Source organism: Epinephelus lanceolatus, chromosome 9 (genome assembly GCF_041903045.1).
Source record: "Epinephelus lanceolatus isolate andai-2023 chromosome 9, ASM4190304v1, whole genome shotgun sequence".
Classification (NCBI taxonomy): domain Eukaryota; kingdom Metazoa; phylum Chordata; class Actinopteri; order Perciformes; family Serranidae; genus Epinephelus; species Epinephelus lanceolatus.
Genome location: NC_135742.1, coordinates 16,661,659 through 16,686,787, shown reverse-complemented (window position 1 = coordinate 16,686,787; position 25,129 = coordinate 16,661,659). Strand labels below are relative to the sequence as shown.

The 25,129-nt window shown below is 42.1% G+C and overlaps 1 protein-coding gene across 1 annotated transcript in view; it reads left to right on the top strand.

The window, feature by feature from the left end:
* The window catches only part of LOC117252443 (corticotropin-releasing factor-binding protein-like), a 94,001-nt gene that overhangs the window by 22,607 nt on the left and 46,265 nt on the right, over positions 1-25,129 (top strand). Inside the window, exon 2 of the mRNA XM_033619333.2 lies at positions 7,468-7,610. The gene's annotated coding sequence lies outside the window, so the exon portion shown is untranslated. The remainder of the gene's footprint in view (positions 1-7,467; positions 7,611-25,129) is intronic.

Here is a 25,129-nt window from a genome sequence, read left to right as displayed (position 1 = left end):
AGTGTACCCTGTGCGTCTCCATGAGATGTCGAGGGGCGTGACGAAGTGTCTGTATTTGGAGACCTGGGAATGAGAACTGGTTGCAATTCCATTCATTCTTTGTCCTTGTTGCAGGCAGATACTGTTCTGTTGACGTATGTGGTGATATTAATATTGGTGGCCATATTGATTTGGAGGCCTGCACACAGTCATACATACAGCTGTCTGGTGGTGGGCTTACTAATCACCATAAGTCAGTGTCTGGCTGGGAACACCAGGGGTGGCGTGAGCACCCATCAGAAATTAATCAGGGAGATTTAATGCTGCCTTCATCTCTACTACTTCACGAGTCCGTACAGTTCTCACGTAATTCATACAGCATCATATTGTTTGGCCGGAGTGTGACTGCAGGTTTCAAGGGAGGCTCAACACATGAGAGCATTATGGTGATCTGCTTTGGTCCAAAGCATTTAACAGTTTCGTAAATGTCATATACAATCTATGCTGCATTGATTCTAGAGCTCACATTGTACTCTAATGTCTGATGCACAAAAATGTCGAAGATCTCTCCAGCAGCAATGACACAGGCAAGATTTATGCAGCCATCTGTTTAAAGTCTTACCGCTCGCTCTGTCTGTCTCTTTGTTTTACCCTCCACGCTCCCTTCTCTCTCTGAGGCTAATGAAGGCTCCTTGGTTACAGTCCATGATTATCATACAGATAGGATCATATCCCATTGATTTTATGCAGATGATCACCTTTCTGTGTACGCAGGGCTGATGGTGGTAGTAATTTACAGAAGAAAATCAATTACCCTTCTCGTCTGCAGGAGTAATTGTTTATTATTTTCCTATTAGACAAACTGTGTTGATCAATGTTATGGAAAGATTGCCCATGAATACTATCAACATAAATAGATTTGCCTTCGACATTAGTACTAGTTTTCCTTTAATGACCTGTACAATGTCACACCAATGCCACAGGCTGAGATTTAAGCACTAACTATATGTGGTGGGTTTGTGTGTCTGTGTGTGTCTGTGTGTGTGTGTGTGTGGCTGCAGCGCGGTATCTGTCTGTTTCTTTGTGGAGTGCGACATTTAAACTTTTTGCAAACCTAGACAGCCTCTGCAGGTCTTGAATTGACCTGCAAACCTCCACAGATATGTACTCTGTGGAGGTTTGATGGCATGATAAAACAATTACATTCAAGATAGTAAGCGCAGGATCCTTCTACGACACTGTTGTTTCACAAATGTGCTGCTGATGTGGCTGTCAGTGGTTCCCCTGGCCCCATTAGCAGCCTCTCTGCCTGTATCAGTGTGGATTGATCTAGACACAAACTAATCACTATTACTCACTGAAGTAATTGGCCCGGCCCAGATCACAGAGTAGCAACCGATCGACTGGTCTGGGGATCGATAATCTGATCAGAAGAGGTGGGAGCAGAGAAAGTAAGGATGCAGAGGAAGGAGGAGGGATGTTTTGTAATGTGGGAGATCAATCTGGCTGAACAGCACAGTCTCTGGGTGTGTTTCAGTCCACCTATCACATTTACTGTGCTGCCCATTTTAACTTTTGCCACTGAGCTAATTTCTCAGGTGCTCCTCTGCCTGACACAAATCTGGACTCAGAAGGGGCTTACAGTCATTACAAATTCTCACACACTTCTTGTAGTCTGATTCAGTCTCACTAGAGGCAAATGTGTATCCCAGAGGGCATGATGACGCCTTGAACAAGTTGCTAATCGACCAAAGGTTGAACACATACTGATGCAAACTTCATAGCTTTGGGCAATTAGAAAAGGAAATCTGCCGTGGAGTTGGATGTTGGACAATTAGGTCAATGCCTACACATCAGGAGATCCACTGGTATTTAAAACATAAGAGTAGAGTAACCAGATGACAGGAAGTAACAGACACACCTGGTATTAATTAGCTGTTGTTAGCTGAAGTCACACTGTGGTGAAGTAGTTAGCATTGTTGCCTAACAGCAAGAGGTTTCCTGGTTTGAACCTGGGGCGGAGGAGCCCTTCTGTGTGGAGTTGGCATGTTCTCCCCTTGTCGGCGTGGATCTTCTGCAGGTACTCAAGCTTCCTCCCACAATCCGAAGACTAGGCTACGGTATTGGCCATTAGTGTGAACGTGAGCATGAATGGTTGTCTGTCTCTATGTGTCAGCCCTGTGATAGTCTGGTGACCTGTCCAGGGTGTACCCCACCTATTGCCCAATGTCAGCTGGGATAGGCTCCAGCCCTCAAACCCAACAGGAAAAGCAGTTATGAAAAATGAATAAATAAATGTTAGCTGACGTTTTCTGTCACCTCTTATAGCTTCTGGTGATGGTTTATAGGGGACCTTTTATGCTTTTCCTTATTTTATGTCCTATAAGATGTGAGAATGTCAGATGTTCATGATAAATGTGCCAAAGTTTCAAATAATGAGGTAAACGTGTGTAAAATGAATCCCTGCGAGCAAAAACCTCAGGCTTCAGACCGTTGTGAATATTCTGTTTGCAGCCACTTTTTTCAACTTAGGAGACAAGATGACATCAGCTCATAGTTTTCTTATATGGTCATCTGCTCAAGGCCTGCTACTGAAAGTGTTTGTTAGTGACGTTAGCATGCCACATGCTAACGTCAGGGAAATATGTAATCTTGGTAGCTGAGGTTGTTAATTTCTCCCTAATGTCAGATCATATTCCTGCTGGAACATGTCTGGATTTGAAGAATTTTTGTTCTGAAGCTTTTATTGGTAGTTATTTAAAGCTACTCTTTCTTGCATTTCACACAGCACTTAGAAAAAATTTCATCAAACATCCACAACTCCCACCTCCCTCCAAAGGCTTACTTCCCCCCTCCTCCATTACGTCCCCCTATGATAGATGTAAGCGTTGGCAAGGTAACGTTAGAATCACGGAAGAGGAGAGCGAGTGTAACGTTACAACCAAGACAGTCAAACGCAACCCCAGAGTTTTAAAACTCAACCGGAGTCAGCGATGACTGAGTTTTAGAATAAGGTTATAATGCTAAAGTTAGATAGTAGCGTTAACGTAAGTGGAAACACACAAGGAAGATAACATTAATGTTTCAGAGGCTACGCTACAGTAGGCTAACGTTAGCCATTAGCAACTGGATGCTGTGTTGTCATATATAACGTTAGGCCTACAATCTGTGTTACATTAGAGGCAAACTAAAAATACCTGTCCAGCAGAAACTCTGCGACCATCTCGTCCCTTTTTAGCTCAGGATGAAGCTGCATCAGTCTTCACCATCGCTCGAAAGCAGAGCCGATGTTGACCCAAGTTGTTACGCGAGCGGTTACGTCAGTCAGTGGCCTCCACGTGGGGAAGACAGACAGGACGCTCGGCCATTCATAGCTATGATTGATCGGAGTTTTCTTAGAACCATATGAGAATGGTACAATTATGAGTTTTTATTTCTGGTGGAATTCACTTACATTTTAGTGTGCCATCAGCTTATTAATAGCATTTTAACCTAAACAAAGAAAAGCATACATTTTTCAGAAAGGTAAGTGTTGCTTTAAGCTAGAGGGTGCCGCTATACTGTGCTGCAGTCATTCCCTGGCTGCAGTGATGGTGCAGGGACACCAGGATACAGAAGACCCTGACACGCTGACCAATCAGAGCAGACCAGGCTTTTTCTGGAGGCGGGGGGCTGAAAGAGACAAACGGAGCATTTCAGACAGAGCGGGAATACAGGTGTTCGAGCACGGACAGTATGAGGAAAATAGTTGTTTTTTTTTAACATTAAAGCATGTAAACATGTTCTAGGAGAAACCCAAAGTACAAGTATGAACCTGAAAATGAGCACAACAGGTCCCCTTTAAAGAACCGGAAGCTTGAAAATGCTAAATGACTTTATTTTTTGAGTAACTCCACTCTTTAAGTCGATCTCTGTGGTGATTCTGGATGATTACTAAAGAGGAGCCCATTGCATTTTTCTTTACGATGTAAACTTTAATTGAATTCCTTTTTGATGTAGTGCTTCAGTTGATGAACAGAAAATGACCTCACAACAATCTTTTTACTCAATATTCTTATTCTGTTTCTTTCTACTGCCACTTCTTATATTGACTCTAAGACACCTCTTGCATGTTTGACAGAGGGATCCTTTCTGTCTTGCTCTTCTGAGCTTCCTTTTCTGAGAGTCTAAGAATACAAGGTGTTGCATGCTTGTTTTAAATCACCGTATAGATAAATTTAGATTTTGAACTGTTGGTTGGAGAAAACAGCTATTTGAAGATGTTACTATTTTTTGACATTTCCTGAACAAACAATTAGTTAAGAAAATAACTGAGAAATGAATCAAAAATGAAAACAATCAGAAGTTACAACCTTATTTTAATGTAATGTACTTCAAGCTATGAAAACCCTATAAAAACTTCAGTATTAGCTATCAGATATTATATTTAAATCATGTGGGTTATGTCATTTCGACCAAGGAGTTGCACATTTTCCTCGTAGTCCTTTAAAGTCTGTACAACATGCAGCACCCTGCAGCTGATGATGAACTAAATTGTGAAAAATAAGAACAAAGTACTCAGGAGGAAATAAACAAACATGTAAACATGCACATGAAACAGACATTTCTGGGTGCTGGCGACTGAGCTGCTATGCCCGATCCCGCAGAGTACACAAAACACCAGGATCACTCTCCTAATATCCAGCCTCAGCCGTTGCATTCTCCTGCTCAGCCTATTTCATGGAAAGAGCAGGTGGTCCTAATATTTCATGCGTTCAGTGTGTTTGCAACCCTTAGCCCCCCGCTCCTGCCCCTGTCTATTCCTCATCCCACTAGAGCCCATTTCTCTTTCATCCACGCTGGTCGTCGTCCTGCTTTTAGGAGGTTCCTGCTCGGCCAGACAGAACGCTGAGCACAGTTTCGGAGCGCTGGCCCTCCTCTCAACATTCTCATCTCAGCATCTCCCTCGACGCTGCTCCTGTCTCGCTTTCTCCTCTCCTCCATCTCCTCCATCTCCCTCTGCTGCCCTTCTCCCCCCTTTGCCTTTTCTCTTTCTTCCCCTTCTCTCTTCCTTTTCTCTTCCCTCTCTCTTTCTCTCTCTCTGTGGTTGTTGATTGGGTGTCTGAGTGCTTGTGGCAGCTGTGTGTTGTGTGTAATAGAGCAGAGAGGCTAGTCTGAATACAGCGATGGGAGAATTTGTTTATGTGAGAGATGCATAGATGGAGACAGGTCTCCAGACGCTGCGGGCTCTCTCTTGCTGTCATCCTGCATTCAGACCCTGACAGGAGATCTGAGATGGCCAAATATGCCAGACGCTCGCCCCGAATCCCCAGGCTGCACCCCACAATCCAACCGATGTGTGTTTGTGTTTATTCAGATTTGACAGAATGATTCTGTGTGTGACTGCGTGTGTGCGTGCGTGCATGTGAAGTGCGCGCATGGGTCTCCAGGACAGCATGCTTGATCAGATTCCCCTGCCACTGGCTTGGTCCAGGGTCCATTACCACTGAGCGATAGAGGGGAGAAACTCTACCAGCTATTCTCTTTTTATCCCATCCCAGTGATCTCTTTCTCTGATATGTTGAGTCTGTTCAGTGGGGCAAGGATTCAGCTTCTCCGAGACGTGTGTCCACCTCAAACAGCTCATTTAGCATTTTCATTCCCCTCTGCTTGCTGCTCTTGTAGTTGCATTTGTGTGTGAATGTTTGCAGCAGTTTGTCCAAGTTAGCCTTGTCACTTCAACCTCGCATCTTCAGGGACTCTTTGCTTTGTCTTTGTGTCACCGTGATGTACGACGATGTGTTATTTAAATCAAGTGTTTCAATTGAATAACCTCTTGCTTTTTGGTTCATACGGAGCTTCCTTGACTCGTCCAGAGGCTTCAGCACTGTCCTGCTTGGTGCAGTACTGAGCACGGCACTCTTTTCCCTAAATGAAAACAAACTAATGTATTGGAATAATATGCTTAGAGGAGAAGACACTAAAGCACAATTAATGAAGACTGAATCTGGAGTGGCTGGTTGGCTCTACAGCTGTTGTTCCCATTAGAATCCATGCTTCCATCAATGCAGCTCCACTAGAAAACGCGAAGGCTGCATTCTGAGAGCAACCACAGTCGGCATGTTGTGGCCTTTTAACTGCCTTCAGCAATCACATTTGATGCTCCTTAATTATCCGACACTTTTCCCCCCTCTTCTGCCTTGCTGCCTTCTTTCCCGCTAAGCCGCAGAGACGGTGCGTTTGCTTACCGCTCTGCCTCTGCCTAAGTGTTCGCCTGCATGTAAATTAATCTTGATTCACTTTACCCTGCCCTGCTGAGTGCTACAAATTACCCTATAGCAACGAAACAGCACAAGTGAAAAAAGCCAAATTGCTGCACTTGATAGGCTGTTGCTCCTGTGCTTTATGCCATTACATTAGGGCTCCATAATGAATGCTCTCTTGTGAAAAGTAGTGTGTTGTGGGTTTTTAATTCATCCTGAATAGGGAATGTTTGTGCATCTTTCTCTCACTGTGTCTGTCTCTAGAAGAAGCTTTAATGAAGGAGGCCTTGCTGGGTAACCACGAGGCGTACATTCACTCACAGTGGCCCTCCACCCCCCTCCCCCCAAACGTCAGCATCCATCATTCCATTTACAGGAGCTTGACAAAATTAGCTGCCTTTGTGCCATAGTCCCTCTAATTGGCCGAGGAAGAAAAACAGGCTTTTGACACAAACACAGGCAACACATTCACTTACCACAGCACTTGTCTCTCTGTGGATGTTAATGCGAAAGGGGTTTAGGTTTTAATTCACCAGAACAGAATTGGTTCTGGCTTGAGTGCTTCGTTTTCCACCCTGACTGCTCTTCACAAATTTCCCTGCCGTCTTTTATTGCTTTTAAACCACAGTTTTATGTTCTTTCTTCGCTGATGGATGTTCATTCAGTACTTACTTGCTTGTCCGGTGAGAATACGTCCCTTAAGAAGTCTTTGTTCTGCAGTCACAGCCAAAAGTATTTTTTATTTGCTGTGTTTGATATTAGTCAAATATTCCACTGCATATGAAATAACCTTGACTATTGACAAAGCAAGGACACTCACTGTGGGTATGTTCTCGCGCGTGTGTGTGTGTTTGTGTGTGTAAATCAATGACAGTGAATGGGAGGAACCCCTCTACAAACCCTCATCTTTCATCTTGAATAACCGATATCATAAACAGACGCTACTCATCAATCTCACCTGTGTTCCCAATACAAAGATGGGAGGCAGGCCTATTTCCCTCTCTTTCTGCAGACCTGATGACATTTACTAAATTGCCCTATGCGTGTGTGTATATATACAGACAGAGAGCAATGTGTTTGTGGGTGTGTGTTTCTGTGTGCATGTGCCCAGTGTTTGTGCCTGGCAACATTTGTGCAAACTTGATGCTGTCTGTTTGTATTCTAGTAATATTGTAGATCAATTTGGTTTGAGTGGACAGTTTGGTTTTCAGTGATCTTTGCCTTTTCTTTTCTTTTCTTTTTTTAGTGCAGTTATGTGTCGGCGAACGTGCAGCTCCATCACCATCCACATAGGGGCAGTGCAGCAGTTTGCAGCCGCTGTGGAGCCGGAGAGAGAAAATGAAATAAAAGTGGGGATAAATCAGGAAAACCAGCACACATGAAGAAGAGGTAAAGATTGAATTATGTTTAATGATGTCATTTGGAGAGGAGTGTGCTATATTATAACAAATGATAAAAGTGTGTTTTAATGAGTAGTCATAAAGACTCAGTAGACAATCTTATTCAGTAGGTCTCAGAATTGGCTTGTAAGGGTCCTCAGAGTTTGAAAAAGAACAAAGTGACTTTGGGACAATTATTGCACGCCTGTTTATTATCACTCACCAATTCCATGGCAAATTGAGTGTGCTGGAAGTGTGTGTGTGTGTGTGTGTGTGTGTGGCCCAAGGTCATGGTAAACATTGTACATCACTACCTTCAGGCAACAGTGATAATCCCTGGATAAGTAATAGATGGGGTATATAAATCTATTAGCCCGAACAAGCCTGATAAAGACATTTATCCCTCTGAAAGGGGGATTACCAAACTAAGACCCTTTGTATGTGAGTGCCTGTCTCTCGCAGTAAAGGTGACAGCAGAGATAAAGCACTGTCTCTATGAATCCAAGCAATCAAAGCATGTTTATTAACACATTTCACCCAAAACATGCCTCCCAACCTTCGATCTTTAACATCACTTATCTCACACGAAATATTACTCGCTCATTTTCATGAAACAAAAATCGTGATTGTGATTAAAAGGCTCTTTTTACTGAAACGTTTCAAGTGTAAATGTTGCTCAATGAAGTGTTCTCCAGCCAACTGTTCCTCTCTGAACTAAAACCAAACAAAGTTCCCGGCAACTGCAAAACAAAGAGCGCCACAACAATTAGTTGGTAACAATTAAATATCATTATGTTGTAATTAATCTGCACACAATTCATTAAATGCTAATTCCATATGAAAATCGGGGAGAGAAGAATGCCATCAATACGCTGCTTTAATTAGCATGTGATTGACAGCGTGCTGAAATAGAGAGTTTTCGTATAGGATGGCTCGGCCGTGTGTGTATTTGTGTGCAAAGTGGATCATCTTAAGTGTGTAAAGATGAACTCCCCTCTGTCTGTTGATGGTAATTAAGTTTGCTCCCTGTGGGGTTGCTGGTATGGCCAGGTTGGGGCGAGTCGGGTGGGGGGCATGATCTGTGCTAATTGTTGTACATGAGAGCCTGTTTTGGCTCCTGATGAGCACTGCGGGGCCCGTGTGTGTGTGTGTGTGTGTGTGTGTGTGTGTGTGTGTGTGTGTGTGTGTGTGTGTGTGTGTGTGTCAAGAGTTGTGAAACTGAATGGAGCCATATGACTACAGGTCACACCCAGAGTGCCGTTGCTAAGATACAGCATCTGAAGCATCATGGAGGGGTGGTACCAGGGTACTCCATCTTCAGCCCCCCCCACCACCCTGGTCCTGCTTCCTCCCCTCTGTCCCCCCTCTGCCACTTCCCCCTGGGGTTTGGCTGAATGGCCTGGGCTGACAGGGGCTGAATGGTTCAGGGTGACAGGGGGGTGGTGTCCTATTTGTCCCTAAATGCTTCTCTATAGACCCCTGATAATAGACTGGCTGCCTGTTCCCCTTCCCCACCTGCCCCGCCAAACCTCCGCTGCCTCCTCCGCCACCTTCACCCACTCTGTCTCTGTCTCCTTGTCTCATTGTCTCCCTCCTCATGCCCTCTGTCTCGCTTTCCTCCCTATCATGTCTCCTTCTCTTCCTATCTCTTTCTCTGTCTCTCTCTTCCTTTTCTCTTTCTGCTGCTGCACTTCTTCAGTTATTGCAGCTCCAGCCCTCTGATGTTTAAGCATTCTTTGCTGCTTGTTAGATTGTGCTGTGTTCAAGTGTGTGCATGTAAAAGCAGAAGGTCACCGCTTATTACTCACCTCTCCAGCTCCTCCATTGTCCAGTACGGCTCCAGCTCTGCCAGTGTTAATAGGAGCTGCTTTTGATGTTGTTCTTTCATGCTTTGTTTGGAGACATAGCTGAGGATACCTTTGATGACTGCAGGCCTGTTAGTCAGGCTGTGTGATAAATGAGAGGAAGTAAGAAAAAGTCTTTTTTTAATGACGGATTTGTGATCAAATAAAAAAAATGATAAAGCGATGAAACAAATTTGAGCAGGAGCTTTGAAAAGAATACAAAGACGGAGCCTTTCTGTATTCACCACGCACTCAAAAGGAAGGCACACAGAGAGAGGTCACTACCCTGCATGTGGATCACCCTCTGCTTAGTGGATTCACCACATCAGATGTTTATGTGTGCCTTCATGGTGGAAAAAAAAATCTGTTTACTAACGTGAATGTGCATGAGTGCATGCTTGATTTTATGTATGTACGTCTGTGTCTATGTGTGAGCATGCACGCCTGTGTTAGGGGTCAGGAGTGAAGATGTTACCCTCTGGTCATTCATCACAAGCATGACACGCTCTCCCCTGCGCTCCGGTACGCAGAGGCAATGTTTTATAAAAGAATAACACGTCAGCGGGCACCCGCCGGCCATCCATTACCACCCTGTGCAACCTGCAAAGATGTACAATAGACTCACAGATCTCATGCACTGAATGCGCACCATACCTGTTGTCTGCATATACAACAGCACTTATTGTCCTTTTTTTTTGGAGGGCTTTGTAAAATTTTAATCAGCCTATAAAACCCTGCTTCCTCTGTTTGATTTGTGTTGTCCTGCACAGGTAGATTGAGGTGGAGGATGGAGGGAATGGTTAGGTTTAAGGCACAGGAGGCTGAGAATCCAGAAGCAGAGTTGGTTTATGGGAGCTGAGCGGACCTTGAAAGTGTTTGGTGCTGAGGGGAAAATGTCTTTATCTTCTTCTCTCTTACCACACACTCACACGCACAAACACAGTTAAGGCTGCCCTTACATGGCTCATCACTCATCTAGCTGACAGCAGCTGCTACCACTACTGCTGCACACACAGTCACATACATTTCTAGTCGTCATGTTAATTGAAGATAAAGAATGTAGAAAAATCCTATTGTGTGTATGCAGGGATACGATATGTCTCCACATTATGGTGAAATATATTTGTATAATATATATTATTGATAGAATCTAGTGATACAACAGAGCAGTTGGTGTAGTACTCAACACAAAACTCCTCAATTTGTAGTTTTTGGTAAATAAGCTAATTCACTTTCAAGCAGCATTGGATGAAAAGATTAACACCACTCACGTGTTTCTGTCAAATAGGGCTGACACGTTCTTGGTCAATTACTTGGTCAATATGCTCTTGTCCGACCAAAGTCTCATTGGTTGGACAATCCCTGATATTAGGCAGTGTGTTGGGAGCAGAGTTTTTTCAGCTGAGATGCTTTGGTTGCGTCTAGTTTATATGATTGTCATTATCTGTGCAGGAAAAATGTCAGCACAAGTCAGAGTATTTGCCCTGGATGAAGGGAAGGCTGAAGCATGTAGAGAGAGAAGACGGACCCGCCACTCAGTCTGGGTTTAGTTCTAATTTCTCCTCGGTTGTTGTTGTTGTTCAGCGCTTGTATGTGACAGTTGGTCTTTTTGGTATCTGTCCCGCCCCTCCTCCTGTCACGGGACAGCTGTGTAAAAAGTGACAGTGATGAGCGCAACATTTGTCCTGAAGTTGAGCACTATTTCAACTCTTAGCTACCTGGAAAAAAATGCATTTAGTTGTGCCCACGAGGGTCCGCTTTGGTCCACATGATGTAAATGTTGTCATCCACTCATGTCTGTGAAGGTCTGCGTGGACTGTATGTGAATGTCTATGTGCAGACCATTTTTTTGTGACCATGCAGACAGTTCACGTAGCAAGTGCGCCCAATGCAAATGCTCCAATCTCTTGTTCCACACTGCAGTCCAGTCCAAACACTGCAGTCAAGCCAGCCACAGCCACAGCACCATGGTTGTTAGTTTTAACTTGGATATTTGACGGACATTCACTCCAGAACCAGCAGTGTCCTCTTCGTTTCAGTGTCAGCCAATGTTGGCAGTAGTAGGCCGATAAGCTCACCTCCCAGCCCTCCTGTTTACTGCTGGGAGCTGATGCGGACCTTCAATTTTACTATGGATAGAACCGCATCTGCATGACCGCAGCTGTCCAATGCAGAAGGAATGTCCGAGCTTTTACTCTGGAGATTTCTTCGTCCCCCATTGACCAATCAATTGGTTGAAGAGTAGGTAGAATTTCTGTCGCCCAAGCTTTTCTTTGGTTGACTACAGCCCTGATGTTAAATGTGAAGCTGGAGCTAGTTAGCTCAGCATAAAGACTTAAAACAAAGAGAAATGACTCTGTCCAAAGTGACAAAAGCCAACAGCACCTCCTAAAGATCACAAAATAACACATTATATCTTGATTGTTTAATTCGTACAAATACGAGTGTGAAATCGATATGTTACCATTTTATAGGTAGTGTATGCTGGAATGTTTCTGGTGCTACTGGTGCCAGCTAAGAAATGGTCTGGCATATAACCCACATAAAATGGCAAATGCTTGTTTTTACAGTTATGGATTATGCAAGCAGTGCGTTAATTTGTGAGCATCAGAGGTGTTTCCATTGAATAAAGCCAGGCTATCTGATTCTCGTGTTTGTGCTTAGCTAACTATTGGCTCCAGCTTCATATGTAATGGAAAGACATGAGAGTGGTATTGATCTTCTCATCTGACTCTCCACCAGAAAACAAACAAGGGTATATCCCTGAACGTCAAACTATTCCTTTAAAGGTTTGATTGATGTATAGTAAATAAGCATTTTTGTGTTTCTTAGATTGACAGTCATGCAAAGTAAATGCCTGTTTTTACAATAAATGACCAATATCACAGCTGTTAAAGACTTAGATTTAGTTTTTTCCTAGTGTTGGTTTGTGTATTTGAACACTGATCTATAGATTTGGATGTGATAGTAGGTTCCAGTCTTGTCTCATTCTCATTTATTGAAGTGTGGTTTCCCTTTTGTTTGCATTTGCATTGCAGTTTGTGCCTTCGGGCGCATCAGTATTTTGGATGTGACAGCTTGTGCTGTGTAAGACAGAACAAGTTGAGGACGTTGTGAGTTATAGAGCTCTTAGACCAGTTTACGAGGACTATTATCTCTCAGTTAGTCTCAGTTTTATGTGCATTTTCTCTGGGCTGGTCTGGAACCATCAATTTAATGCTTTCATAAAGCAAGGTTAGATAGCACTGAATCAAACAGAACACTCGCTGACACTCTCCTCTGCTTTAGAGCTAAAGTCACAAAGAGGAGACGGAAGAAGACGACGTGGAGAGGCGATGAAAGATGGAGAGACAGTTTTATGATGTCTTTTTAAAGCCAATTTAGAACAAAAGTTTAGTTTCCAGCTGCAATAACAATTGGAAATGTAGTCACACAGTAAAACCCAAACAAATATATTTCCCCCTGTCTGGTTGAGTGTCTGTTGCACGGATGCTTTATTGTCTGACATGACTCCGTGTTCATGTATCAAACAGGCTTATGTGTTTTGTGAGGCACTCGTTTTCATGGTGCTCATTGCCTGTTTTATAGCAGGCCGTCCTTTTCATGATGTTGCTCTATCACCTGCTGTTTCCTGTCAGCAGTCTGAGAGACAAAGACTTTGCCGTTAGTCCAAACATACTATTCACTTCAAAACAAACAACAAGCAGAGATCGATATGGGTTGAAACGGAGTGCAGTGCTTACGGACAAAACACAGTTTTTCAAGCAGGCATTCAATAAGAGCCTGATTCCATTTCACCTCATTTATGAGTTGTGTGTGTGACTCTGTGTATGCGTGTGTAATCCATCTGCTCTAGTGTGACACCTTAATTTTGAATGCTGGTGGAGACACAGCAGGCCGAGAGAACAAATGGATGAGGGGAGTGAGGGAAGAAGGAAAGGAGAAATGAGGAGAGAGTAGAAAAAGAAAGTGACCCAAGTGGAGATTTTGTTGTGCGAGTGTCTAAGGATGCAGTGCCAGCACTCTCTGACAAGGAAGAGGAGATTTATCACCTCTCAATGGTACCTTACACCCTGACAGAACGGCAATGTGAGAATCCCCCCGACACGTAAACACAGATGTACCCTGGTGTGTGTGTTGTGACAGGCTGCAAGCTCTTTTGTCTGGCTTTGACGAGTCTGTCATTAGCAGCGACGAGGGGCAACAGAGGGCCTTATCAGTATTTAAATATTCTGACATCTTTGCCACCACACTTCTGCACGGACTTCCCACTCTCCATTCCCACTTTTCCAGCTTGTCTCCCCTCTGCTCTCTTTATCCCTCCACCCTTCTATCCATCCTTCTTCCACCAGGCTGCTCTCGTGCTCTGCCAATTCCCTTTTCTGGTCTTTATATCATTGACTGTGAAATGTATTCCTTTCTTTTCTTTTATTTTGTCTCAGTGTGTGTTGGAATTTGTCACAGAGTGTTACCTGCTGTGCCTGACTACCTGGTGTAAAGTATTAGATTCTCTTTACTTTGGCTGCGCTGAGTGAGTTTTTGGCTCTAGTGAAAATTCAGTGTGGCAACAGGCCAAAGGCTAAATCTGAGTTCAGAATTATCCAGAATATTCCTGGCAATATTCCCTGGAAGCGATAACAGCTAAATCTTTGTTAGCTTATACATATCTGCCCAGAGGCGACTGTTTTTGTCACAGCAGCCTGACGTCTGTGACTGTAGTCTTGCTCGTGCATAGGCTACTCTTCGCAGCAGTAAATCACTTTGTGCAAAGACGTACTCAAATCTACAGGACAGAGAAGGAAAAAAAAACACAAGTCAGGACGAGCTTAATTGTGATTCTGATTTGAATGAGAAAGCAGCTTAACAAAAGGGCCATCGGAAGCAGAGAGGTAAAAGGTTTTACCTCTAACAAGCGATGCGCTAAAACAACTCTGAAGCTGAAGAGGTGCGCTCTGAAAGGCATGTATAAAGCTCTTTGTAAGTGTCTGCTTATGAGTGTGTGTGTATGTGTTAGCAGATGTACATGTGTTTGTATGTGTGCATGACACACACACACACTCACAAACCTACACACACAGGGGTGATTTATTCCAAGCACAGGGCAGGTAAATTGAAGCAGGCCTTTCAGGTTGGTTTTCAGCTCCAGGTCTAATGAGAGCAGCGTTTCCCGTCTCTCCAAACAATGCGCTCCTGTCTCTTAAGAGCCCTTCCACCCGCCTGTAGCCTAGCCACTCTACATTAGATCTGTGGCCTGCAGCAGCCACTACAGTGAAAGGCCTCAGGCTCTGAAATGGCTGTTTGATTCTCTCCCTGCTTTGCCTCTAAATGAATGATTTATTGGCTGTCAATGAGGAGGCCAAGCGTAATGGACAAAAGCAGCACTGCAGAGCCCCAGTCAAGAGGATGTTGTTGTGGATGTTCTCTTTGAGGATCTCCCTGCCTCTGTCTGAAACTGTAATGAAGAGTAAACATCCTTGCTAGTGGCAGACCAAAGGTAGTTGGGCTACATTAGGACTTGTATGACTCCAAGTTGAATGCTGACATCGTTTGCACCTTTTAGCTCCTAATAAAAGCATTTTAAAAAAATCTGATTTACAGTTTTTGAGGAATTGTTGAGGGAATTATACACACTGTCACAATGTTGGAGTGGCACCGGTCATGTAAATTAAAACTGTGAAAACAAGCTGGATTTCTGAGCCACAGATGCAGGATGTTGTAGGCTATCAGACACACTACTTCAATCAATTAACACCGCTGAGTAGCCTACCACTCTCACACTGCGACTGGAGTGGACGCAGGCGGCAATGGAGACATGTTATTTAAAATCACTGCTTTTGTTCCTGTAAAAGGGGACATTAACACCCGCTCGTCCTTTGGCCTCTGCTTGACATCCAAACGGCTAATTTCTCCAGATCCCTCTAATCCCCCAGGAGGGACAGCAGGGCTCGGGGCCAGCAGGGATGAGGGCCTCAGAGGCCGGCCGCTACAATAGAGAGTCGATGGGTGCTTTTAGAATTGACGTTCTAAAACGTGCCTTTGTTTGCATCATGCTCCCTGGTGTCCCGCCTTTCAGTGGCTCTAATGATAAGTGACAGGCCATTAATTGAAGCTCTTTAGGAAGCCATCATCAGACACACGTCTGATCCTTTTCCACTGAGACCAGTACAACAGTACTGCAGGATGGTGGATGAGCAAATTGTGGGGTTAGGTTGCTTAATCGGTTTGATTTTATTGGTGCATGTAAATCAGTGGTTTCTCAAAAAAAAAGAGGTTGTTATTGGCTTGAAAATATATTTTTTTATTTCTCTTTAGCTCAGTAACAGCTGCTTCTTTTGAGTGGAGAAATATGGGCCAATTAAAATTTCATGTTTTTTTTTTTTTTTTAAAGAACTGCTTAATATGAGCTGCATGTGGAATGATCAATCTTTAAGAATTTATTGTGACATGTAGGGATGTCCATGATTAGTCGACTAGTCGATTAAATGTTGCAGCACTTGCTAGAAGACACCAGAAATACTAGTCAATTAAACTTATTATTTTATGCGATTGCGTTCACACAGTGAAAATGCTGTTGCACTTATCAAATACGTTTACTAAAGTTTAATTTTCCCAAAGAATATTGTTCTAATAAATGTTACTTGTTAACTTTTAATAAGCAAGTTGGTGTCATGTTTTGTGTGACAATATGCAGTGTTCATATTGCATGGTACAAAGTCCCTCACATGTTATCAGCATCTAAAATACGATTTTTGTTATTGAATAGATGTGATAATGATTTTAAATGTCTCTTGTAATATATGCAGTATTTTTTTTTAACTTTAAAGGTCGTAGTTTGAATTGTGCTCAATTTTTAGTGTTTTCTAAATGTTTTCTTTAAGACTAGTCGGCTATGTCTAAGTTTAAACTTTTGGAAATTAGAAGTTACAAACATCCCTAGTCACAATTTTAGGAGGATTTTTCAGTGACGCTACACTGCAGTTTTCATTTGTTATCTCTACTATTGTGATCATTTTTTTTTTGTTAATTGAGGAAAACACAATGCAAACAGTGAAAAGCAAACATTCTTGGCTTATTACAGTCGTTTCCCCAATGTATTTACCAACCTTACAAGACAGAAAAGAGAAACAGTAAAGCAGAGATGTAAATACTTATTTATTCTGCATAGCAGGCCAGAGTGTCTACATAAAAACAATCTCTTCTCTTCATCTCTTTCATAGTCTTTACTCCAAGCATTATATATTGCATTCATAAAGCACAGTATGGCACCATCAGCTGCTTTTATTTTGTATTCAATGTGCGCTTCCACTGTGAGCTTTAAGTCCTCCGCTTCTCAACATGACATTCTCCAGTGCAAATAAACACTAGGAGTGTTTGACGCTACAGCGGTGGTCAACCATAATTAGAAAACTGCCTCCACTGCTGATGTACGGATGATAAAGAAAATCATCATATGGGCTGTCTGAGCTCTTGATAAGAAAATAAGAAGAATGCAATTGTCTGTATATAATGATATAAATTTAAAGGCACAACAGGCACCAGGGATTATTCTAGGAACAGGATGGTATAACTAAAAAATGATTCAAGTCAACTGCTTGTTTGTCACCAGGGGTCTGTTAGACGTTGTAAAGGGTGAGCACGCTCAGCTATGCAATTGAATGTTGTCAATTTGTGCCTCAATAAACAGAGGAGACAGATAATGAGATATGTGGGAAAGTTAAAAGTACTGAAATTACTCACTAAAGATGTTCTTCCAATGATATATCTGCATAATATTGACACATTAGATCCAATTGTTTATCTGTAGTTTTGCTCTAGAAATAAGAGGGAACTCTCTGGTTTAAAACCACCATTAGATGTAAACTATGGATTTATTTAAGTTGATTTTTCAGTCTGTATATTTACATCCACCCTCATCGTAAACATTTTGTTGAACTCTTATAAACAACAAAATACTTTTTTAAAGGACGCTATCATCACCTCAGCGACCATGTCATAGTCAAGGTCGAAACCGTCACTGGCCACAATAAATAGCCCAAATAATCTCAACTCCAGAACCGAAGCCTGCATTGAATTTATTCTACATCCCCAAGTCCAGTCATCCAGCTACAGTTCATTCCCCTCCAACCAATTTACCATCTGTGCATCTCTCCATCTTCTCCCTAAAACAGGGAAGGAAACAATTGTCGCTGTTTGGGTTTTAGGGGCTAAATGATGTCGCTAATCACCAGCTTTTAGTGGGGCTGATTTATGGAAGGGACATGAATTGTTATAGGCTGCCTTATATGTGTGTGTGTGTGCGTGTGTGTGTGTTTGGGTAGGTGTCAGAGAGGCAGCCTGTGGGATAGGCTAAATAGTCCTATTATTTATCGTCTCAGAGCGGCCTCTCTGAACGGAAGAGCGGCTCTCCAAATTGAAATATAGCTGAGTTTACCCTTCTGATTACCGCAGTAGTTTACTCCCAGCGCCCAAGGAGATCATTAAACAATGGCCGCCACCAGCAACTCAGCACCCCATTATGGCCCAGGATAAATGCTCAGAGTGTGCCTCGCAGGCATCTTTTTTTTTCTCCCCCCCCCCCCAAAAAAAAACCTACATCAGTTGTTTCCTCAACCCAGGCTGGCATCAAAACAGCAATTGTGTCTTGACTGATATGGATTTCCATGAGAGCGATTCATCGTTTTCCAGATGAGAAAAGGCACTCAGAAACCCGGCTAATGGATAAAGCCATTTTGAGGGTAAACTGGCCAGCTAATGTTGTGACAAGATCTGTAATTGGTTCAAAATTCTAACAAGATGATTAAAATATGGTAATGGATTATGAACAAACATTGAGCACACATGAACGCCTTACTGTCCTTATTGTTGTCCAACTGAATTAGCTTAATTGCTGCTATTACAGTGAGCCACCAGGACAAGAAACTTGACATTGAAGCAGCTTGTAAAGTTTTAAAAATAAAAGTCCATGTATTTAGTTATCGTACAGCTTTTGGGTGTCAGATAATTTTAGTTTCCTGGGTGTTTAGCGATGTCAGGGAGACAAATGAGCATGAGAGCAAATGAGAGCCACTGATGGCGGCAGTATCGATGTGAGAAAAATGGGTTATCTCAGTGGAACCATGTCTCATTCTATCCAAGCCATCACCATCACCCAGCATTTCCACAATGACCTTTGCAGGCGTGATGTTGGTCGGGGTTGCAGGCTGAGTCCTTCACACGCTGCTGCTCTGATTACTGCAACATCTGTAACATAAACAGTAGAGCAGGACATCAGCACAGCAGACCTAACAGCCATGACAATGAAGTGACAGTGTCAGCTCAAGACAAGATGACAATGATGTTTCTGTCTCAGTGTGTTGATTATGCAGCGTACAGTGTGTCTCGCAGAGCTGGAGGCTGTTCTGGATAAATGGGGAATGATGCTCCCACGCACATCACGGCAGCTCTTTATGTCACAAAATTAAACCTTGACCTGTGATTACTTCTGTGATTAATGCAAACTGCACAAAAACATTTCTGCTAGGGCCGTGGCACAGACTGGTTTGTGCTGCAACATGCTACCCCAAGAGATGTCTGAGGCTTTATTAGGAATTAGTATGTATGTCGGTACACAAGTAAGCCAGGACCAGCTGGAGAATCATCACCAGTAATAATCAACCTTATTCGATAATAGCAGGATAAGAGAAAAATAGGCTTGCATACTGCAGAAACTGGAGCTAATATGATGAGTTGGCTCTGGAGAGGCATTTTATTGAACTGCTGAATGGAAGGCTGAAGCTTTGTAAAATTAGCAAAGAAGTCTTTCAGGTAGTGTAAAGACACTGCTCATGAAGTTTATAGTCATCAACTGCTCGTGAAACTTTATTTGACTCTTCACGAAAAAAAAAAGGAGCCAAATGATATATAATGAAAATCATGCTGTTGTTTAACATGCACAGACGTCTGTAAATAAAAGGAGCAGGTTTGTGCTGCTTAGCGGCTCTACTTCTCTCCCATGTAGCAGGCTGTTTTTGTGGCTGTTGTTGCTGTCTGTCCTAACACATTTACCTTAAGCCATCAGCACTCATTAAATGCCTGCTGGTGCAGGGAAACAAAAGGCTGCCTGGCGAGCCAATATGCGCCTCTGACACGTCAGCCAATCCCCAGACGGTCCGCAGAGCCTGGCTGCGCCACGGAATTCTCAAACATATTTTTCTAATTTATGGATGGATAATAAATCAACATTAAGGCTTGGACAACGAGTTATACATCAGAGGGAGATGGCTGCAAACTGGGCCACAATGCAGCAGAGGAGACCAGGCACACATCTGCACTAAAGTCACACTGTGTGTGTGTGTGTGTGTGTGTGTGAGTGTGTGATTATGTGTAAATATCTATGTGTCTGCACTGCCAAACTCAGTTTAATTTCAACCTCTAAGTTGGTGGAGATGCAAACATTTTTAATGCCGCTGCTTAGAGGAGGCGAGTATGAATATTATGAATAGGAAATAAGACCATTTGGATTTACTACTGGAGGGATGGTGCTTTAAATGCTTCATAAAATTTAACACTGTGAAATATGCGCGCGTTTGCATTTTAATGCCCATGAATTGGCCTTTCACTGATGTGGTAGGTCACTGGTTCTATACGGGGCCTGTAGCCCTGCATTTAGTCGCCACAGCTTACGAAGGAAACCCATATCCTTGTGCTGATTGGTTCACTGTCGCCTCACTGTGTTCAATCTGAGTGCCAAGAGGACACATGTCAGCAAACCATCAGTATTCCAAAATAAATTGAAGTATCGCTCATTTAAAACAAATTCCCCTGCTATACCTTGGCTTGTATCGTAGAGACTGTCTCAGTATGTTTTAGTGTCAGATCCAGTGGTGTAGTGGAGGATATACACAGGTATACAGCATACTCACCGCTCTTTTTCTGGCCATTTATAGTATACCCAAATTGCAACATATAGGAGATTATACCCACTTCCTCCTCAGTAACCTACCCATCTACCCAGTGGTACACCTATCTCATCAACTACCACTACACCACTGGTCAGATCTGTTGTTGTCATTGAACAATCAATTATTTCCCCAGTGATAATATGAAGTTGGCAGAAGGCCGATCACATCCACTCTGGGTAATTTAGAAGGCACAGGTATTTATTTTAAAATAATTTTGTTTTAGCTTATATGGTTGTTTTGTCAGACACGTTTTTTAATCAGTCACAATACATTTCTTCGAATTTTACTTTGATTTTTAATTCAAACATTTAAAGTCAGTCACATCATGGTGTCCCTGGGTGACCGAAATATAAATTATGTCAAGGAAAACCAACACTAATATTTTATTCTACCTAGAAAATGTGTCACTTTTTGATAAGCTATAGGCTTTCTCCCCTTGACAGTCTGACTCCCTGTTTGCACCTGTTGTTTTTAGATTATTTTATAGTTTATTTAAACAGAGATTAGAGAAAATGCAAAATATTCTTATCTAATTTATTTTACCAGCAGAACAGCTTCTCTGTTTAACTCCAGCATTTCAGCACCACGGACAGCACAACTGGGGCTCAGCACTCACACAAACTAAAGATTTATTTTTTTGAAAAAATGTTAAGATGGTCTGAATTTAATGATAATGTTTTTAATATTAGATATCATCTCCTTTTACTTCCATGTCACCATCACAACACCAACATTGAGTTTGTTTCTAGTTGCTCCCACTCTGTTAGGCGTTTGATGCATTGTGCGGCTAAGCTAGAGCTCCACTCTAAAATTATTAGACCTAATCATTCATTAACCTCCATTAGACTGATAGGAGGGTAAACCTAACGCCTGATTACATTCTCAGTGTGTGTGGGTATGACTTTGTGTGTCTGCGTCCATGTGTGTGGGCACACACACACACAGTGTGCATGGTGGGTGTGTGGGAGTGAAAGATGCACCCTATACATTTCTCCACACACTGCACATGTCTTTATTGTATTGATACACAGTTAAACAGTGTCTGTGTGTGTATGTGTGTGCATGTGTGTGCATGTGCATGCATGTGCAGTGGAGAAGGTTTGTCATTCATTAGAGTGGAGCACAATCAGAGCTAAACTAGCCATGGCGGCCTGACTCATTATAAGCTGAAGGTTTATTTAAAACCTCACACTGCCTCATTCCCAATCCACTCACCACCATATGCATACAGTAATTACACAAGTGAGGAGGAGGAGAAGGTTGGTGAGCTGCTGCTGCTGCTGCTGCTGTGTGTGTGTGTGTGTGTGTGTGTGTGTGTGTGTAGCTGTGTGTAGCTGTGTGTGAATGAAAGAGAGCGAGTGAGAGAGAGTGAGCATGCAGGCCTGTGCGTATGATTATTTTTCATTCCATGTTTCGCCTGAGTTCTGCCCCTATAACTGAGGATCTAATCAATCTGCCGGCTATTAAGTTTGTTAATTGATAATGCATACTAATTAGGCCTGGCTCCGTTACCACAGCGACGACGAGAAGGTGATTGTAGGCAGGAGTCCAAATGGACTTTTAAAGCAGGGAGCGTGAGGTGGAAGCCATCAAGCCCGCACATGTGCACGCACATGCTCGTGGCGCCTACACACACACACACGCATACACACACATACACATGCATGTAGCAAAAAATGCAGTCAGCATAAAAACTGTCGGTGGACTGACCTTATTAAGCTGTGTTGACCTATGTCATCATGTGCAATATACATTCATCCAAAAAGACTTTTAACTCTCTTATTTAGTATTTATAATCCATCAGCCTGTTTGATAAATGTTTATAACACACTACAGTGTAGTTAAGCAGATTTAAGGACATTAGATGTTTATTAATCTCCAATATTTGTCAACATTTGTAACTTCTGCTAAGAAAACACATTTTATATTATCACAACTGAGTTTTATTGTAACGTCATTCAGTATCTGTTGATACACTCAGAGGAGGAGCTGCAATGTTGGACAAATACTTTAATAAACACTTATATCTGTTTACAGCTACCTTTATAGTTTGTTATACACTACTTATAAAGACTAAATGCTGGCTATGGGGGTATGGGGGTTTACATGTTACTGAAAAAGGATATTTCTATTAAGGAGCCCCTTATATAGTGTTTATAGGTTGTAACTAAAAGCTTTATTAATGCTAAATAAAGGCTTTATTATTATTATTATTATTTATCATTAATTTCTATTATTATTTTTTCTTTATATAAACACTTTGTTAACGTACATGTACTTGATTTTAAGTGCCAATTTGAGGTCAGTCAAAGAGTAATATGTAATTTTCACTCAGTTATTTGACAACTTTAAAATTACTTTTCAAATGTAATCTATATAACATGATGAGCTTATAAAATATTACACAGTGTAATGGAGGAAACTACTCTGCAGCATTTAAAATAGTTCAAATCAGCCTCAACAACAGTTAAATGCTGCTCAAACATTCATACATCAGCAATAATAATCCAGTAATATAATATATACAGTGTTTTGGAGTAACTAGTGACATGTAATTACATAACATAATTAATGTAATTATAATCAGTTACAGTTACTGAGGAAAAATATGTAATTTAATTACAGTTACTAATCAGGATGTTGGTGATTACAAAGAGGTCACATCCGAATATTCTTTTTGGTAAAGGTTTATATGCAGAATAAAACATGAATTCTGTTGCTTTGCATCTTTTTGCTGCGCAGGAATACCTTCTTTTAGTATAGTGTTTTTTTCGGTTTTATTGCCCAGTTTAAAACATTTGTCAGAAAAGTAATCAAAATGTAATCAAGCTACTGATCGGTAACCTGTGACATTTTAATAGTAACCTTCCCAACACTATTAAACCACTCGCAGGAGCCATTTTTATACATTAGAGTATTTTTACTTTTGATATTTTTACATTTTGCTTTTAATACTTTGGTGACATTTTTGTTACAGGATATTGAAGTATTTTTACATTGCAGCATTGTTCCATTTGCTTATTAAATAAATTGTCTTGATATATGAGAGTGAGAGGCCTGATTATTTGCAACCTGGCAACACAAAGCCTGCTCTTATTAATGGCTTCTGACTGATCTGTAAAGCATTAGTAAACTATTACTTAACCATTAGATACTAATTACTGTGTAAACCTGTTATGTAAGATGCCTTTTTTAAGAGAGTGGTACCAAAAAACATTCAGTGTAGTAAAACCTCCATGTTTAACCACAGCAGCACTGACAGATCCCTGTGATGGAAAAGTGGAGAGCAACATCATGCAAAGAAAAAACAAAGTTGATCTTAATAGCAAAACAGTAATTTCTATAACAATCTAGTAGCAGATGTGTTTTTTAACCATGTGTGTGCTTTGCCGCTGTGTGTCCAGCTCACTGCCTCTGTATTTGTTTTGGCTTTTGTGAGTTAGATATGGACATACACAGAGGCGCATGCATGTGCACACATGCACACAAACCTATTTATCACCTGCCCGAGACCCTGAATTATTATCTCTGTGGTTCAAGGTCAAGGAGATGCAGCAGGTAAATTGAAGTCGAAGAGGTCAGCGCAGTTTGATCACTCTGTTTCTTCATGCTGCTTTGGAGAGACAAAGCTGAAAAAGGAGTTTTGGGTTTTTTTGTGACAGCGATGATAGAGACATTACCTCGATACGTCTCTGACAGGCCGTATCTCTCCTCAGCTAACCTTAGTCCCTCTGACCCGTGTCACTTCCTGCTGTCCAAGGAAGTAGTCCTCCTGGCCCACCTTTAGACATGTTGTCACACAGAATATGCCTGTCACTGCCACTCAGACGTCACTCCGGTGTGGTTGTGTGAGTGTGTGAATATGTACAGCAGAGGTAGTCAGGGCTCTTGTGTTTGTCTATTTGAAACCTGCGTGGATGTAACTGTGCAGAGGAGGATATTACCCTCATTACCTCATGATGAAGAGCTCAGTAGATGGTCATATCACTGATTTATCCTGCCCGCTTTGTCTGTGTGACTGATGGCGTTGTACACACAGGCCAATCCCTCATCAAACTATTCAGTCTTTGACAGATTGGGCTTTATAAATGAACCAAACATTTTCAGGAAGATTAAATCAACCTTCACAAAACGCTTTAATTGAGTCATCTGTATGTTTTCGTTTCCCCTTAGATTTTTGGGGGAGTTTGTGTTTCATCCTGCTGGATGTAGATTTCCACGCGAGCCAACCATCTCATGGCTTTGTTAAACCACAGATATGAAAACACAGTTCTGCTATGCTCTCTTCACCCTTCCTCCAACCTCTTATTACTTTTTCTTTGCCTCTTTTTCTTGCTGTGTCTCATCACCGTCCCTTGCTCTGTGTATCTCAAACTGTGCATGTGTTGCATGCTTTGTGTGTGTGTGTGTGTGTGTGTGTGTGTGTTCACCGAGCACATGGCTGCACGCACGTGCGTATTTGCACTCTGTGAGCACTGTGTGTGTGTGTGCGTGCTCGTGTATGTGTGTGTGTGTAAGGGGGGGCAGAGCAGCCAGCTGGGTTGGAGGGGTAATAAAGAAGGAGAATCAATAGGCCATGCAGTAGAGCCAAGGTGCTGCCATTTATCACACCGCCTCCATGACTTCCATCATTCATCATGCCCAATGAGGCAGCAAATAGGAAAATGACTATTTGTATCAAACACATCTGCACTCATCCACTGAGGTATTTTATTCCCATTAACTCAAAGAGTAGAATACGCCAG